Below are 10,357 nucleotides of genomic sequence, written 5' to 3'. Positions count from 1 at the left end.
GATTTTTTTTTTTTAATAGATAGATGGATAGATGTATAGATGTATAGATAGATAGATAGATAGATAGATAGATAGATAGATAGATAGATAGATAGATAGATAGATAGATAGATAGATAGATAGATAGATAGTGCTAATGTTGATCTGAACACTTAGGTCCCCTGTTAAATGGTAAACTGCGACATCTCTTTGGTTGCTTTGACATTTCTTGAAGATTTCATGTTAACTTTGAAAATATTCACTTGGCTAAATTTCTAAATCAATGTTACAATCAACATATATTGTAACATTATATTATCATCCTTACCATATCATTCAGAGATGGTGAGAATGTGAAATATTGTTAAATGTAAGGTCAGCTGATCAGGCGTCACACTTCACCATCTAACAGGGGACCAGTGTTTTTATTTTATTTTTTTATTTACTGCATTAAAATCTTCAGTTGGCTCCAGTAAATTAGATGAACTGAATGTCTTTTAACATTTGCACATTTGTAGAACCAACTGAAAATTCTCAATGCAACAATCAATATATAATTTTGAGTTTTGACCTCTATGTGTGTGTTAGTGTCAGGTGTTGTATGGAGAGCCACAATAAAATACTTTAAGCATTGGCACTTTAGTCGTTTAACACACTGACATTTTTCAGAGCAGCACTTGATCTAGGGGCTCCATTTTTATTATCAACATTGCCAAGAAAAGTAAAACAACAAATCAAAATGAAAATAATAAAATATGTTTATTTTAAAAAAAATTAAATAGTTCAAAATTACAGTGGCTTACATCAAAGTTATAACAGGTCTAAAACAGAGTCCCAAACAGCAGCTGAAAACAGCTGTAGTCAGTCATTTCAATGCTATGATGCACTGATGCTGCATGTACATGGACCTTCAGTGTCACGGCACAGTTAGGACTCAACACTGATACTCCACATCACACGCTCTCAGGGTTTATGGGCTCAGTACTGTTCACCCAAACTTCTCTTAACTGAAATTATTCTGTTGAGCACAAAGTATTTAACTGTTTTCTGCTCTCTTCCATTGTCCTTTAGAATCCTGTTTGCATTCATGCATCTTTCACAGTCCACTTTTCCAGAAGCCTTCATTTCCTCCAAGTAGATCTTGAAACAGTGTTCTATGACTTTCCTCTCTGTTTCTGACCAGGGCTTTCTGGGTTTTGCTATTTAACAAAATTAAAAGATAAAAAATATATATAGTGAATAAATATATGAATGAATTAAAAAAATGTAATGTCAGTAATACATACTTCACAAAGTTGAAAACATGAAAAGACAATGATCTTTAGATCTTGTGTATTGTTTATGGTGAATGGAACATACCGTTTTGATTTAATGGCACTAGTGATTTACTGATGTGTCCAAGACTGAAGACTGAAGTCTTTCCTGAGCTGTAGCTGTTTGTGGTTGATATTTGATAAGACTGGTGATCAAACCTGTAAATTCACACCAGTATTTATATCTAATCATTTGATTGCTTATTGTAAACTCTACAATAAGTCTTTGCACATAGTTTTGACTTCCTGAAGGCTTTCCTCAATAGTAGGATGCTCTTCCACTGATTTGCTCAGCATTCTGCTTAAGATATGTTTAGTCTTTCATCACATTGAAGACTGAAGTTACTCATTCTGACATGTAGAGACAGACCAAGTGGATCCTGGGTGTAGGGTGTAGTTGTCTGATGAGGGTGTTGTCCATCCGTCAGGATGTAATGGACCAAGCATCCTGCTACCTGTAATATAGTAGATTCATTTATAACAATCTCTAGTAATGGCCACCTGACTAAGCTGTACAGAATTAATACAATTAATAATGATATTGTTATGAACGCTGAAAGTGACATGCAGAACAATTCAACAAGTGCTCTTTTTTGTAAAACTGATTTTATCATTGCATACATTAAACTTGTTGACTTGCATCCCCTTTAATACTCAAACCCAGACCCAAATTAAAAGATGTAATTCATGTAATAACACACTAGTAATTAGTGATTAACCTAACATTTTAAGGATCCAGAATTGTGTATTAGTTAAGAATAAACAAACCAGTAATTAATTATTAACTTTTTCACAATTATTGAGTGGCTCTTACTAAGTGATATTCAAGTTTATTGACCAGAATAAGCCAATAATTATTGATTAATTAATGCATTATTCTGGATTACCAATGCATTATTTCCTTAAAATAAAGTGTTGAAGTGTAAAGTTTCACTTTACAATAAGTCAGGTCAAGTCAATTTCTATTTATAGAGCACAACATTAACAAGAAAAGGTTACTTTAAAAGCGACAGAGATCAAAAATTAAAATAAAAAATATGTATATATACACATTTAAAAAAAATAAAAACATACATCAAAAGAACCGTACACCACATCACTCAAATGCAAGGGTGTAAAAATGAGTCTTTAAGTTTGATTTAAAAACACTGAGCGATGGACAGGACACATTAACTAACAATGAGAAATACATTTGTTTAAATATTTAAGCTTTGTTAACATTAAAAAAAATACAACTGTTTATTTTTTGTTAATGTTAGTTCAGCTCCATTAAATAATATTTATTAATACATTATTAATATCAAACATTGTATTTGTTAATGATAAAAGTAATGTTTACTAACATTAATAAACACTTTAAAAGTGATTTTCATGTTAACTAGTGTTAACCAATGACATCTTATGGGAAAGTGGTACTATTTTATGAAATATAGTAAAGACCATACCAATGCGGATGTTTTTTTCTTCACTTTGATCAATAATCTCTATTGTGTTGTAGTGCTATCTGCCCTATTCATGCTCTCTCTCTCCCCCACAAACATTCACACCTCTCACAGGATCAACACACCTGACCAGTGAGTCTGGGATCAGGAAGACTGGTTTAATGTTTTTAAGAAGACTTTTCTGCTAATCAAGGCTGCATTTACCTGATCAGAAATATTGTAAAATGAATTTAAAATTGTGAAATATGTCAGCATCATTACTCCACTCTTCAGTGTCAAATGATCTTCAGAAATCATTTAAATTAGCAGAATTTATGTTCTTTTATGATCAATTATTATTGGTTCTCAGTCATTAATAATGATTCTTATATTATCAGTGTTGAAAGCATATTTTCCTGCTTCATAGTTTTGTGGAAACTGTGATATATAGTACTTTTTAGGATATTCAATGAAAATAAAGGTCAAAATTACAGCATTTATTTAAAATAAACTTAATAGACCTATATCGAGATATCTATAGATATCTTGCCTATATATATATATATATACATATATATATATAGAGAGAGAGAGAGAGAGAACTGTTACTTTAAACTGTGATAATATTTAACTATTTTATAGTTTTCACTGTACTTTTTATTATTAAATAAATGCAGACTTGGTGAGCAGAATATTCTTTTAAAGATATTTAAAAATCGTACTGATCCCAAACCAAACTGATTTAACATTGTTTGTAACAAGTTTGCCAGGATAATTCCATTATTTTACATTAAAACTCAAAGTAAATTTGATTTACTACAAATAAATAACAATTCATGAAATAACTCTGAAATATGAGCTAATTGAAATAGAAATGTACCTGTCTCCATGAGCTGTCAGGATCTCCGCAGTCCAACATCATTTCTTCTCCTGTAGTGATGTTTGTGGTCACAAATGCACACAAATCTGCTCTTTTCTGTTCATCAACAATCTGTTGGTCACAAACACATACACACGCACATATTAGCTTTAGAGAGTACATACATTTATGATACAAGTTTAATATGTGTCCCAGTTGTTTTCGAGTTCCAATGATTATCAATATTAAACATTTTATCAAGTATGATTATCAGTACAATATTTATAACAGTGCATCAAAATTAAAATACACTAAATATTGAAGCCACTGATTATCTATAATTTCTGTTTCTGTATTTTTTCACACTGCACACTATGAACAAGTAATAACATTGCACAGTACACTTCTTGAAATTCATAAGCTACTATGCCAAGTATTTAATTAATATTTGCAGTCATATAGTATTGGAGACAGAGTCTTGAATGATAACTTACCTTTCTCTTGACTCTTGACTGAAATATGTCTTTATCTTTCCCAGATGCGATGAATTTCAAAGCTTCCTTTTTCAGGACAGACTCTTCTGGGTCTCATTTTCCTGTGAAATATTCAAGATCTTTTTAGGGTACACTGCATTTGCCAAAATGAAAAACAATATTTAGAAACAACCACAAAAAAAATCTATCAACAAATGAACAAATATATACAGTAAATAGAGATTAAACAGCACTAACATTTACTAAGAGACTACATGCAAATTTTAACAGTCTGCGTGCATTTTTGCATTTTTGGCAGACATTTATTTTTTAAGGCTACCATTTACATATTATCAGAATCTAAATTCAGAATATATAACTTACCTTTTCAGTCTTGAATGGAAAAAAGAGATGAGAAATGGCCTTAGTAGGCTTTGTTGTATGTGGTCCCTTGTAGGCAATGTAGGAATCTCAAAAAGCAGTTTGTCCTTCAAGGTTTTGGAATTTTATTTCACAAAAAACTAAAAAATTAAATGTAGATTCTGTCAGGAAAACAGTATATATACAACCCAACCCAGATATCTGGACCGTGATTGGATGAGACTCAGTTAGCCCGGATACTGTTGGTACTGTTGCTGTGAAGGGCAGGTGATAATGTGGAGGCATTAGTGTTATTAGCATATGAGAAGAGAGCACAATCAGTTTACCAGACACTGCTGGGGGAACTGGGGGTGTGGGGATTCTTTAAAACAAGTCACTTTGACTGGGATTGGTTTGCTTTTAGATTATGTAGCTTGAAAAATAATCAGGGAATTTTTATTTTTTTTTTACACTCAAGGGCATTTAGTGCTAGAAAGATTATAAAAGTATTAAAAACTATTTGTGTTGTATTCAAAGTCTTCTGAAGTCATACAATAAGTTTATGTGAAAAGTTTCAACATTGAGGTATTCATCGCTGAAAATAATTCCACTCTATAAACACAGTCATCATAAAATACAGCTGAATTTGTGTTTGAGATAAAAGACATCAAAACTGACGTAATAAATGTCCCTGTCCACAGCGTTTGTCTGTTGATGCAAAGGTATCTTAATGAAGCCAGTGAAATACCCTGCACATGGAAAAACTGCACTAAATGGACAAACTAAAAATTGACGCCAAGGGCTCCTGACCAAGAGTCAAGGATTGAGAAAGTGTAAAAGACGGTCCCCAATGAGACTGTGAATTGTGACGCCTGTTTGGTTGCCTTTACATTTATCAATATTTCATATTCTGTTTATCTATGAAACAACAATGTTGATAATAACACTAAAACAGCCAATCTTGCCATCAGAAATAGTTAAACTTAAGTAAAAACATAAGACATAGAGTGACTCGTCAGGTCGAGATGCATAAGAGAATGGCCAGCATGCTGATGAATGGTCATACAGAAGCTGATCATACAGATGACCGTCCATACAGACCGCATCATACAGACAGTGATCACATCCTGATGTAACCCATCGCTCTCCAGCTGGAGGAAGTGCTGCTTTATAATCACAGAACATTCACTCACTATTAAAATGATTCTGGCTGCTAGAAAGGAGAACATATCCTACAACATGAGTAAGTTCTACATTTTCTAATCACTTATTCTACAAATGTTGCAACTATGTTTAAACATGTTTAACAAAACTGTTTTTCCTTTTTTCTTTTAAGAAAAGTCAAGTCAACAGTTCACATTGTTCACTCTAAACAAGAATTTCACTTCATCAGAAAGTTCAGTCCTCAAGAAAAGGTGTGTTGCTACTCAATATATTTTGAATATAAAATGTTCTGAATACAAAAATATATACTCCCAAAAATGGAATTGCCACAATCAACAAGAATAATAGATGTCAATCTCATTTCAAGACAAGTAAACCTCTTAGTGTTAGTGTATATTCATCTGAATATCTTTCAGTTTCAGGGACCAGCTTTAACGTTTAAACCTGTGAGTTTTGGCTGTCCATGTTAAAGACTGGAAATGTAACAATAAAATAAACATCCTATAAACACATTTTTCAGCAATTATGGAACCTCCATAGATTTGAGCCATAATTAATCATTTGTATTGTATATTTTCTATCAGCTGCATGCAGAATCTGGATTGTTGGGACTGCTACATTGGTCGTGGTGGAAAGCAAGCAAGGGAAAGCATGGGCACCAATCTCAGTGTGTCCTCCCAGGTCCAGTGTTTGGGGTGACCTCCTTCCTTTCTTCCAACAGTGTCTTAAAGAAAGAACTGAACAAATGAAGATTATGCTTTCTTCAATCGACCCGAGGCACCACTGGAGGAAAGGTGGACAGAGTCAGGAAGTTTGTGAACGATGTGATGACCAAGTTTGTTCTCTGTGTTAATGGAGCATTGTCCATCATCCACACATAGTGTTTGACAAGCCTGGGCTATATTTAAATGATCAGGTTCATTTAAGCCCTAAGGGAAATGATATATATATATATATATTTTACTGATATTATCCAGTGTTTTAGAGACCACAGACCACAGACCCTGATGCCGGATTGGTGCATGTTATGGGAAAGAAGGTCTCCTGTATTTTTTTTTTAAGTACCTGTAAAAGTACCCAGCAGTGTGTTCAACAAATGCCTGACTTAATAAAAGTATTCCCCTGACTTACTGCTATGATCTTATTTTATTTATCTAGCGTTTAAAAATAAAATAATATACAATGCCTAAAATATAAACAGCTTCTTTGCAAAAATGTTGAGTTTCAACCTAAATTTAATAATAATAAATTAATATCTGGTATAATTAAATACTATTTGTATCATTTCATTTATAAAATACACTTAAATAGACCTGCTTTCTTTTCTGGGCTTTGCTTGTATGTCCAAATACCTGCTCGCTGTGAGAGGCCAGGTGATAATGTGGAGGCATTAGTGTTATTAGCATATGAAGAGAGGAGACCATCAGTTTACCAGACACTGCTGGGGGAACTGGGGGATGTGGGGATTCTTTAAAACAAGTCACTTTGATTCAGATTGATCTGCTTTAAGATTATGTAGCTTGAAAAATAATCAGATTTCATTTTACTTTTTTATAATGCACTAGCCAGGAAAGACCATCATACACATTGTAGATATATATATATATATATATATATATATGTATGATTCAATGTTTAGGTCTCCATTTTGTTCACTATTGAACGGTCATTTCTACACAGACTAAACTGAACATACTAAACTTACACAGCAACAGGTCTGAACCTGAACTGTACTACTAACGTAAAAAGATTAAGAACACCGCATTTAAAGTCTTTTAAATCATTGATGCAACTTATAAAAATTACATTTTCTGAATGAGGAATTGTTTTATTTTTTTTTGTGTGGCTTAAAGACGGGTTTTGAGTAGACTTTTCTATTTAAATTATTAATTTTAAGTTTACTCCGTGACGTCACGTTGTTGTTCTAATCGACGTTCAGAAGAATCCATTCAACACGGCGGAGCAAACTTATGGAACAACTTGTAAGTACATCAAGACAATTGTGAAAATGTCTTATTGAATATCACGATAAAGGGATGTTTTTATTTTTGGGAAATGATGTTTTTACACAGCGCTCAAGTGCTTTTGAATGTGCATTGATTTGGATTCTATTTTAGCATCACTGCTCACAGTATGATGTTAACGTCTAAGAAGGACACTAATCTTAACTTTAGCTGGCATTTCGTCACTAAACGATTTGAATGTCACTGGTGTTAACTGTGATGTTCAGGACTGCGTTTCTCAAAAGCATTATGAGCAAGTCGATTGTTGAGACCATTTGGTATCAAATGTTTCTATGCTCATCTTAGCCATACAGTGCTTTTTTGGGGAAATGCCCTGGTAAACGAGTGTTTGTTTGTTTTTTGGTCTGTTTTTAAACAACTAGCTTCTAAGAGTACTAATCCAAAATTAGGTTTAAGCTTATACACAGACATGAATATTGTAATATATTAAAATTACAAAAGAAATGTACAAACTTGTAGTAAACCTTTACAAATCTTTCTTAAACTGCAGGCTGAGCTGGATGCTGAATATAACAGAGTGAGCCGTAACACTTCAGGTACTGTAACTTCAAGTTGTGTGAAGTGTCCGAACATAACAGGACACAGACTTGGCTTTCTCTTTTCCAATGTCGGTTAAACACTTTACGTTTTTGTGGTTTTCTAGGTTTCACCATATCAGAGACCTGCAGGATTTCACAGACATTCATGAGATTCTAAACGTCTGATCTTCATGTGAGGGAAAATCACAAACACTTAACTGCCTCTATCACCGTTTTTTTATAATTATAGTTTTTTTTTTTACATGATGTCAACATGAAAGGAGCCCTTCATGCTTTCCCAGTGTACATGTGTGAGAATAAATGTTCTTTAGGACATGAAATGTAAGAATTAAGTGCCATAATAGATCTGAAATAAGAGTGGTGGAATTATGATGTTAGAGCTGCGGGTTGCTTTGAGAGTTTTTCAATTTATGAATAAAATAGTGCCTGTGGTAAACATAACTTGACGATGCTTCTATTTATTTTCTACAGTGTAAACTGCACACACTCACAGCCTAAAACTTTCTTATTTAAATTAAAATTAAATAAAAAATTAAATTTATGCATTTAGCAGACGCTTTTATCCAAAGCGACTTACAGGACTTTTCAGGCTATCAATCTTTACATAGATAATTGGTGTCCACAAAAAATTGAGTATTTAGAACTTATGGGTTTTTAGAGTGTAGAAGTGATGTGACTAAACTAAAGCACACTGGTCCCCTGTTAGATGGTCAAGTGTGATGCTGGTTGACCTTACATTTAGCATCTTCACTATCTGTGCATGCAACGCCAATGTTGATCATAACACTAAAATACCCGTTCAACAAACACTGTAAAAAGATTTTAGGGTAAAAAAATAAAACCATATTAATACTGCTAGTGAACAATCAAAAGTAATTTAAGTAATTTTTAGTAATATAAGTAATATACTAATATACATCATAGTCAAAATTGTGTATAAAGACAGATAATATGTGTAACTCATATGTCATTATTACATTCAGAAATAATGTAAAAAATGGCTAAATAGAATTAAACTTAGTAGGCTTCTCATGGCAAAATCAGCCAAATAGACGTCACATTTCACCATCTAACTGGGGACCAAGTCATTCTAACAAAATCTCTTCTGTGTGTATTTCCACACTGCTTAAACTCTCAAGCGATCTCAACCGGTCACATACTGACAGAAAACACTGTTTCTCCACATGCAGGTGCTCCATGGCTTTGAATGAGAAACCTTTAGCATCAAAATGCAGAATCTATGGGCAAATGTTATTTCCTGATGAAATAATATATTGGGGTATACTTACTCATGGACATTTAGTGCAAGAAAGATTATAAAAGTATTAAAAACTATTTGTGTTGTATTCAAAGTCTTCTGAAGTCATACAATAAGTTTCTGTGAAAAGTTTCAACATTGAGGTATTAACTGCTGAAAATAATTCCACTCCATAAACACAGTCATCATAAAATACAGCTGAATTTGTGTTTGAGATAAAAGACATCAAAACTGACGTAATAAATGTCCCTGTCCACAGCGTTTGTCTGTTGATGCAAAGGTATCTCAATGAAAGCAGTGAAATACCCTGCACATGGACAAACTGCACTAAATGAGCAAACTAAAAATTGACGCCAAGGGTTCACTGTAAACTGACATTAAGAACTTTTACTTACAAACTGTTGTTAAAATTAAATTTAAGATTTTAAGATGAAATGTAAGATTTTTTTCAAGCATTTTTTACAACATCTGCTGAATAGTTAGTAAAATATGCTACTCATGTCAAACACAATTGTTTTTGACAGAAAAAAAGTTGTTTCATTAAACTCAAAATAATGTAAAATTTGCGTATTAAACGAATAAAAACTATAAACACCGTAGTCCACGATAAACCCTTTAAATTTAACAGTATTCGTCAGTAATAGAATTGTTGAGTTTTAAGCTCCAGGGCCCTATCTTGCACCCAGCGCAATTGACTTTGTACACCGACGCATGTGTCATTCCTATTTTGCACCTGCGCAAAGCGCGCTTTTCCCTCCACAGAAGCACGTCGCTAAACTAGTGAATGAACTTGCGCTCCCTGGACGGTTCAGCGCAAAAAAGGAGGCGTGTTCCGGCGCAAACAATCCCTGGTGCTATTTTGCTGTTCCATTAAACAATTGCGCCACTGACCAGAAAAAACTTAGTCTAAAGTCAGTGGCGCGTTGCGCGTAGTTCATTATGCTATTTTAAGGGTGCATGCTTGACC

The 10,357-nt window shown here is 33.3% G+C and overlaps 1 long non-coding RNA gene across 2 annotated transcripts; it reads right to left on the bottom strand.

The window, feature by feature from the left end:
- Window positions 1–470: 470 nt before the first annotated feature.
- On the bottom strand, window positions 471–4,126 carry LOC113057454 (uncharacterized). Of its 2 annotated transcripts, XR_003277822.1 has the most exons (4): window positions 4,067–4,126; window positions 3,594–3,704; window positions 1,339–1,747; window positions 471–1,178 (listed from the first exon to the last, which is right to left on the bottom strand). It is a non-coding gene; the product is annotated as an uncharacterized LOC113057454 (long non-coding RNA). The 2 variants fall into 2 exon arrangements; XR_003277821.1 differs by lacking the exon at window positions 471–1,178 and having other exon boundaries at window positions 1,202–1,747.
- Between the last annotated feature and the right edge of the window lie 6,231 nt (window positions 4,127–10,357).

Source organism: Carassius auratus, chromosome 38, assembly GCF_003368295.1.
Source record: "Carassius auratus strain Wakin chromosome 38, ASM336829v1, whole genome shotgun sequence".
Taxonomy (NCBI): Eukaryota; Metazoa; Chordata; class Actinopteri; order Cypriniformes; family Cyprinidae; genus Carassius; species Carassius auratus.
This window is presented reverse-complemented; position numbering and strand designations above follow the sequence as displayed.